The sequence below is a fragment of the Lolium perenne genome, chromosome 7 (assembly GCF_019359855.2).
Source record: "Lolium perenne isolate Kyuss_39 chromosome 7, Kyuss_2.0, whole genome shotgun sequence".
NCBI classification, from domain to species: Eukaryota; Viridiplantae; Streptophyta; class Magnoliopsida; order Poales; family Poaceae; genus Lolium; species Lolium perenne.
Genome location: NC_067250.2, coordinates 115,247,484 through 115,256,308, shown reverse-complemented (window position 1 = coordinate 115,256,308; position 8,825 = coordinate 115,247,484).

The following is an 8,825-nucleotide window of genomic DNA, read 5'->3' as shown; positions in this document are numbered from 1 at the left end:
TTTTGATTATGCACTAACCCTCTAATGAGTTGTTTTGAGTTTGGTGTGGAGGAAATTTTCAAGGATCAAGAGAGGAGGATGATACAATATGATCAAGGAGACTGAAAGCTCTAAGCTTGGGGATGCCCCCGTGGTTCATCCCTGCATATTTCAAGAAGACTCAAGCATTTAAGCTTGGGGATGCCCAAGGCATCCCCTTCTTCATCGACAACATTATCAGGTTCCTCTAGTGAAACTATATTTTTATTCCATCACATCTTATGTGCTTTACTTGGAGCGTCTGTATGTTCTTGTTTTTGTTTTGTTTGAATAAAATTGGATCCTAGCATTCATTGTGTGGGAGAGAGACACGCTCCGTTGTTGCATATGAACATATATGTTCTTAGCTTTATTCTTGATGTTCATGGCGAAGGTTGAAACTGCTTCGTTAATTGTTATATGGTTGGAAACAGAAAATGCTACATGTAGTAATTGGTATAATGTCTTGAATAGTTTGATACTTGGCAATTGTTGTGCTCATATAGATCATGTTTAAGCTCTTGCATCATATACTTTGCACCTATTAGTGAAGAAATACATAGAGCTTGCTAAAATTTGGTTTGCATGATTGGTCTCTCTAAGGTCTAGATATTTTCTAGTAAGGGTTTGAACAACAAGGAAGACAGTGTAGAGTCTTATAATGCTTGCAATATGTTTTTATGTAAGTTTTGCTGTACCGGTTCATACTTGTGTTTGCTTCAAACAACCTTGCTAGCCTAAGCCTTGTATTGAGAGGGATTACTTCTCATGCATCCAAAATCCTTGAGCCAAAAACTATGCCATTTGTGTCCACCATACCTACCTACTACATGGTATTTCTCTGCCATTCCAAGTAAATTGCTTGAGTGCTACCTTTAAACACTTCAAAAGTTATTACCTCTTATTTGTTTCAATGTTTTATAGCTCATGAGGAAGTATGTGGTGTTTATCTTTCAATCTTGTTGGGAAACTTTCACCAATGGACTAGTGGCTTCATCCGCTTATCCAATAATTTTGCAAAAAGAGCTGGCAATGGGGTTCCCAGCCCCAATTAATTAACCTTCATAATTTTACAAAAAAAGACACTCCTCCATGGTATGTGATTGTTGGACGGCACCCGAGGATTCAGTTAGCCATGGCTTGAGAAAGCAAAGGTGGGGAGGAGTGATGACCCACAAGTATAGGGGATCGCGATAGTCTTCGAGGGTAGTATAACCCAAATTTATTGATTCGACACAAGGGGAGGTAAAGAATACTTATAAGCCTTAACAACTGAGTTGTCAATTCAGCTGCACCTGGAAAAGCACTAGCAACAGGGGTGATGTGAAAGTAGCAGTAATATGAGAGCAGTAGTAACAGTAACTCAGCAGCAGTAATAGTAACACAGGAGCAATGGCACCAGAAAATAGTTGATACTACTTCCAATGACATGTAAAATGAGTATATGATGATGAGAGATGGACCGGGGTTCCCAGCGATCTACACTAGTGGTAACTCTCCAATAAGTGACAAGTGTTGGGTGAACAAATTACAGTTGGGCAATTGATAGGAATCAAAGCATTAAGACAGAACATCAAGATTATTAATTATGTAGGCATGTTTTCCGTATATAGTCGTACGTGCTCGCAATGAGAAACTTGCACAACATCTTTTGTCCTACCAGCCGGTGGCAGCCGGGCCTCAAGGAAAACTACTGGATATTAAGGTACTCCTTTTAATAGAGTACCGGAGCAAAGCATTAACACTCCGTGAAAACATGTGTCCCTCACATCACCGCCATCCCCTCCGGTTGTCCCGATTTCTATCACTTCGGGGCCTTTGGTTCCGGACAGTGACATGTGCATACAACTTGTAGATACAATCTAAGCAATTCATATAGAGCTTAAATCTAAGATCATGCCACTCGGACCCTAGTGACAAGCATTAAGCATAACAAGATTGCAGCAACAATAACTTCACAAACTTTATAGATAGACTAATCATAATGTATCATCCATCGGATCCCAACAAACACAACACCGATTACATCAGATGAATCTCAATCATGTAAGGCAGCTCATGAGACCATTGTATTGAAGTACATGGGGGAGAGTATACCGACATAGCTACTGCTAGAACCCGTAGTCCATGGGGGAACTACTCACGGAGCATGGCGGAGGCGGTGGCGTTGATGGAGATGGCTTCCGGGGGCACTTCCCCGTCCCGGCAGGGTGCCGGAACAGAGAGTTCTGTCCCCCGAATTGGAGTTTCGCGACGGTGGCGGCGCCCCTGGAGTCTTTCTGGAGTTTCGTCAATCGGTACGGTGTTTTTAGGTCGAAAGGGATTTTATAGGCGAAGAGGCGGCGCAGGGGGGCACCTGGGGGCGCCTCACCCTAGGCCGGCGCGGCCAGGGTCTGGCCCGCGCCGCCTTGTGGTGTGGTGGCCCCCTGGCCCCTCTCCGACTCTTCTTCGGTGTTCTGGAGCCTTCCGGGAAAAATAGGAGGTTTGGCGTTGATTTCGTCCAATTCCAATAATATTGCCCGAACAGCCTTTCTGGAACCAAAAACAGCAGAAAACAGGAACTGGCACTGTGGCTTCTCGTTAATAGGTTAGTTCCGGAAAATGCATGAAATCATCATAAAGTGCAAGCAAAATATGTAAGTATTATCATAAAACAAGCATGGAACAACAGAAATTATGGATACGTCGGGGACGTATCAGCATCCCCAAGCTTAGTTCCTGCTCGTCCCGAGCAGGTAAACGATAAAAAGAATAATTTCTGTAGTGACATGCCACTTACATAACCTTGATCATACTATTACAAAGCATATGAAATGAATGAAGTGACTCAAGGCAATGATCTATAGTTGCTAACAAATAGATAACATATAGCAAAACTTTTCATGAATAATACTTTCAAGACAAGCATCAAAAGTCTTGCACAAGAGTTAACTCATAAAGCAATAAATTCAAAGTAAAGGCATCGAAGCAACACAAAGGAAGATTTAAGTTTCAGCGGTTGCTTTCAACTTTCAACATGTATATCTCACAGATATTGTCAACATAGAGTAATATGATGAATGCAAATATGCAAGTATGTAAGAATCAATGCACAGTTGACACAAGTGTTTGCTTCTAAGGTGGGAGGAATTAGGTAACTGACTCAACATAAAAGTAAAAGAATGGCCCTTCGCAGAGGGAAGCATTGATTGCTATATTTGTGCTAGAGCTTTGGTTTTGAAAACATATAGAGAGCATAAAAAAGTAAAATTTTGAGAGGTGTTTGTTGTTGTCAACGAATGGTAGTGGGCACTCTAACCCCCTTGCCAGACAAACCTTCAAAGAGCGGCTCCCATTTTATTTTATTTTTGGGTGGCACTCCTTCCAACCTTTCTTTCACAAACCATGGCTAACCGAATCCTCGGGTGCCTGCCAACAATCTCATACCATGAAGGAGTACCTTTTTATTTTAGTTTTATTATGATGACACTCCTCCCATCCTTTGCTTACACAAGCCATGGCTAACCGAATCCTTCGGGTGCCGTCCAACAATCACATACCATGGAGGAGTGTCTATTTTTGTTAATTAATTTGGGACTGGGAATCCCATTGCCAGCTCTTTTTGCAAAATTATTGGATAAGCGGATGAAGCCACTAGTCCATTGGTGAAAGTTGCCCAACAAGATTGAAAGATAAAACACCACGTACTTCCTCATGAGCTATAAAACATTGACACAAATCAGAGGTGATAAATTTTGAATTGTTTAAAGGTAGCACTCAAGCAATTTACTTTGGAATGGCAGGAAATACCACATAGTAGGTAGGTATGGTGGACACAAATGGCATAGGTTTTGGCTCAAGGTTTTTGGATGCACGAGAAGTATTCCCTCTCAGTACAAGGCTTTGGCTAGCAAGGTTGTTTGAAGCAAACACAAGTATGAACCGGTACAGCAAAACTTACATAAGAACATATTGCAAGCATTATAATACTCTACACTGTCTTCCTTGTTGCTCAAACACTTTACCAGAAAATATCTAGACCTTAAGAGAGATCAATTATGCAAACCAATTTTAACAAGCTCTACAGTAGTTCTCCACTAATAGGTTTAAACTACATGCAAAAACTTAATCATGATCTACTTGAGAGCTCAAAACAATTGCCAAGTGTCAAATTATCCAAGACATATGAGGCATTTTCTTTTCCCGACCAAATAACCATAAGTATTGTAGCTTCCAACTTTTATCATTGAACATTAAAAGTAAAACGAAGAACAAGTGTTCATATGAAAAAGCGGAGCGTGTCTCTCTCCCAAACAAGGATTGCTAGGATCCGAATTTATTCAAACACAAACAAAAATAAAAACACACAGACGCTCCAAGTAAAGCACATAAGATGTGACCGAATAAAAATATAGTTTCAATAGAAGAAACCTGATAAGTTGATGAAGAAGGGGATGCCTTGGGCATCCCCAAGCTTAGACGCTTGAGTCTTCTTGAAATATGCAGGGATGAACCACGGGGGCATCCCCAAGCTTAGACTTTTCACTCTTCTTGATCATATATCATCCTCCTCTCTTGACCCTTGAAAACTTCCTTCACACCAAACTTCTCATAAACTTCATTAGAGGGGTTAGTACTCAAAAAATTTGAATCCACCTTGGTCCTGTAGTGGCACATTGCAAGAACTCAATAAAACATTAGCTACAGCTCTCTATGTCTAGAAAAGCTCGCTTAAAGTCCACAAGAGACAATGCAAAAAACAGAGACAGAATCTGCCAAAACAGAACAGCCAGTAAAGACGAATTTTAATAAAATACTTCCGTTGCTCAAATCAGAAAAATCAAAACTAATGAAAGTTGCGTACATATCTGAGGAACACGCACGTAAATTGGCATATTTTTCTGATTTTCCTACAGAGAAAACAGCCCAGATTCGTGACAGATAGAAATCTGTTTCTGCGCAGAAATCCAAATCTAGTATCAACCTTCGATTAGAGGCTTCACTTGGCACAACAAAACACAAAACTAAGATAAGGAGAGGTTGCTACAGTAGTAAACAACTTCCAAGACACAAATATAAAATAAAGTACTGTAGCAAAATAACACATGGGTTATCTCCCAAGAAGTTGCTTTCTTTATAGCCATTAAGATGGGCTCAGCAGTTTTAATGATGCGCTCGCAAGAAATAGTATTTGAAGCAAAAGAGAGCATCAAGAGGCAAATCCAAAACACATTTAAGTCTAACATGCTTCCTATGCAAAGGAATCTTGTACACAAATAAATTCATGAAGAACAAAGTGACAAGCATAAGAAGATAGAACAAGTGTAACTTCAACAATTTCAGCATATAGAGAGATGTATTAGTACCATGCAAATTTCTACAACCATATTTTCCTCTCTCATAATAATTTTCAGTAGCTTCATGAATAAACTCAACAATATAACTATCACATGCAGCATACTTTTCATGATTTCCAAACACATAATTTTTATCAAGTTCAAGAATAGTGGAATTAAAACTTTCAAACTTGCTTTTATTAATAATATAACAAGGTAGTTGCTCAATCTCAAGAGATATGGGACTCATAGAATAAGTCAAGAACTCTCCAATCCCATTTTCATTAGTAGTACAATTAATATTATCAAGTAACATAGGACCATCATCTAGAGCTTTATCATAAACATTTGCTAAGCAAAATTCTTTAGTACCATGCATTTCGACATCAGGCACAAACAAAGCATTATCATAGGATTTATCAAAGTAGCATGGATTATCATAAATAACAGTAGCATAATTATTCTCACAAGTTTTACTCATAGGGAATATTTCAAGAGAATCCACAGGAACATAACATTCAACCTCTTTCGGTAAGCATGGAGGACAATCAAATAGTGTAAGAGATAAAGAGTTACTCTCATTAGAAGGTTGGCATGGGTAGCTAATCCATTCTTCCCCCTTTTGTTCGCCGCTCTCCTCTTCTTTTTCATCCAATGAGCTTTCAGGTTCATCAATTTCCTCCTCTTTTTCATCCAATGAGCTTTCAGGTTCATCAATTTATTCTTCCACTGGTTCCTGCAAATTGTGAGTGCATTCTTGTGCATTAATGTGTCTCTCTTTATAATCAAGGATATAAGGATTCCTACTGTAGCATTCTATGCAAGAAATAAGGATAGTAGAGACATAATCTTTAAGGTCCTTACAAATAGCACAAGTTTCATAATTCTCAACCATGAAGGATTCTATCTTGGAGGCTCCCATAAATAAGACAAATTGTTCTACCTCTTCGAACCCATAATGAATATAGCAATTCCGGTTATAGTTCTTAATAAAAAATTCCTCACTAAAGCCACATTGAAATTTAAGATGTTTAGTATCCTGTTGAGAGCAACAGTTTATATCATGGCGTTTAAGCAAGATTTTAGCAATTGTATTCACTTTTTCTATCATAGCACTCATTACTTCACCCGCTCTTGATTTCCTATAATTATTATAACATTCTATGAGCTCCAAGTAGGTTGTAGGTTCTCCCATAACAGCAGTTTTTAATTTTTAGATTTTTCAAATTTTTATGGATTTTTGGGTATATGAGAAAAGTAAAACAAGACAAAAAGAAACTAAGCAAAAGTAAACTAGGCAAAATAAAACTAGACAGAAATAAACTAAGCACAAATAAAATAGATAAAAGTAAACTAAGCAAAACAAAATAAAACAAAATAAAAACAGAGAGAGAGAGGTAGAGTGTACTCCCCAGGTGAACTTATGAGTAGAGCTATGCCTCCCCGGCAACGGCGCCAGAAAACAGTCTTGATGACCCACAAGTATAGGGGATCGCGATAGTCTTCGAGGGTAGTATAACCCAAATTTATTGATTCGACACAAGGGGAGGTAAAGAATACTTATAAGCCTTAACAACTGAGTTGTCAATTCACCTGCACCTGGAAAAGCACTAGCAACAGGGGTGATGTGAAAGTAGCAGTAATATGAGAGCAGTAGTAACAGTAACTCAGCAGCAGTAATAGTAACACAGGAGCAATGGCACCAGAAAATAGTTGATACTACTTCCAATGACATGTAGAACGAGTATATGATGATGAGAGATGGACCGGGGTTCCCAGCGATCTACACTAGTGGTAACTCTCCAATAAGTGACAAGTGTTGGGTGAACAAATTACAGTTGGGCAATTGATAGGAATCAAAGCATTAAGACAGAACATCAAGATTATTAATTATGTAGGCATGTTTTCCGTATATAGTCGTACGTGCTCGCAATGAGAAACTTGCACAACATCTTTTGTCCTACCAGCCGGTGGCAGCCGGGCCTCAAGGGAAACTACTGGATATTAAGGTACTCCTTTTAATAGAGTACCGGAGCAAAGCATTAACACTCCGTGAAAACATGTGTCCCTCACATCACCGCCATCCCCTCCGGTTGTCCCGATTTCTGTCACTTCGGGGCCTTTGGTTCCGGACAGTGACATGTGCATACAACTTGTAGATACAATCTAAGCAATTCATATAGAGCTTAAATCTAAGATCATGCCACTCGGGCCCTAGTGACAAGCATTAAGCATAACAAGATTGCAGCAACAATAACTTCACAAACTTTATAGATAGACTAATCATAATGTATCATCCATCGGATCCCAACAAACACAACACCGATTACATCAGATGAATCTCAATCATGTAAGGCAGCTCATGAGACCATTGTATTGAAGTACATGGGGGAGAGTATACCGACATAGCTACTGCTAGAACCCGTAGTCCATGGGGGAACTACTCACGGAGCATGGCGGAGGCGGTGGCGTTGATGGAGATGGCTTCCGGGGGCACTTCCCCGTCCCGGCAAGGTGCCGGAACAGAGAGTTCTGTCCCCCGAATTGGAGTTTCACGACGGTGGCGGCGCCCCTGGAGTCTTTCTGGAGTTTCGTCAATCGGTACGGTGTTTTTAGGTCGAAAGGGATTTTATAGGCGAAGAGGCAGCGCAGGGGGGCACCTGGGGGCGCCTCACCCTAGGCCGGCGCGGCCAGGGTCTGGCCCGCGCCGCCTTGTGGTGTGGTGGCCCCCTGGCCCCTCTCCGACTCTTCTTCGGTATTCTGGAGCCTTCCGGGAAAAATAGGAGGTTTGGCGTTGATTTCGTCCAATTTCGAGAATATTGCCCGAACAGCCTTTCTGGAACCAAAAACAGCAGAAAACAGGAACTGGCACTGTGGCATCTCGTTAATAGGTTAGTTCCGGAAAATGCATGAAATCATCATAAAGTGCAAGCAAAACATGTAAGTATTGTCATAAAACAAGCATGGAACAACAGAAATTATGGATACGTCGGGGACGTATCAAGGAGTGTCATCTAAATAAAACTAAATAAAAAGGCACTCCTTCATGGTATGAGATTGTTGGCAGGCACCCGAGGATTCGGTTAGCCATGGTTTGTGAAAGCAAAGGTTGGAAGGAGTGCCACCCAAAAATAAAAATCTTTCATGGGAGCCGCTCTTTGAAAGTCTGTCTGGCAAGGGGGTTAGAGTGCCCACTACCATTCGTTGACAACAACAAACACCTCTCAAAACTTTACTTTTATGCTCTCTTTATGTTTTCAAAATGAAAGCTCTAGCACAAATATAGCAATCCATGCTTCCCTCTGCGAAGGGCCTTTCTTCTATTTTTATGTTGAGTCAGTTTACCTACTTCTTTCTATCTTAGAAGCAAACACTTGTGTTAACTATGCATTGATTCTTACATACTTGCATATTTGCATTCATCATATTACTTTGCATTGACAATTATCCATGAGATATGCATGTTGAAAGTTGAAAGCAACCGCTGAAACT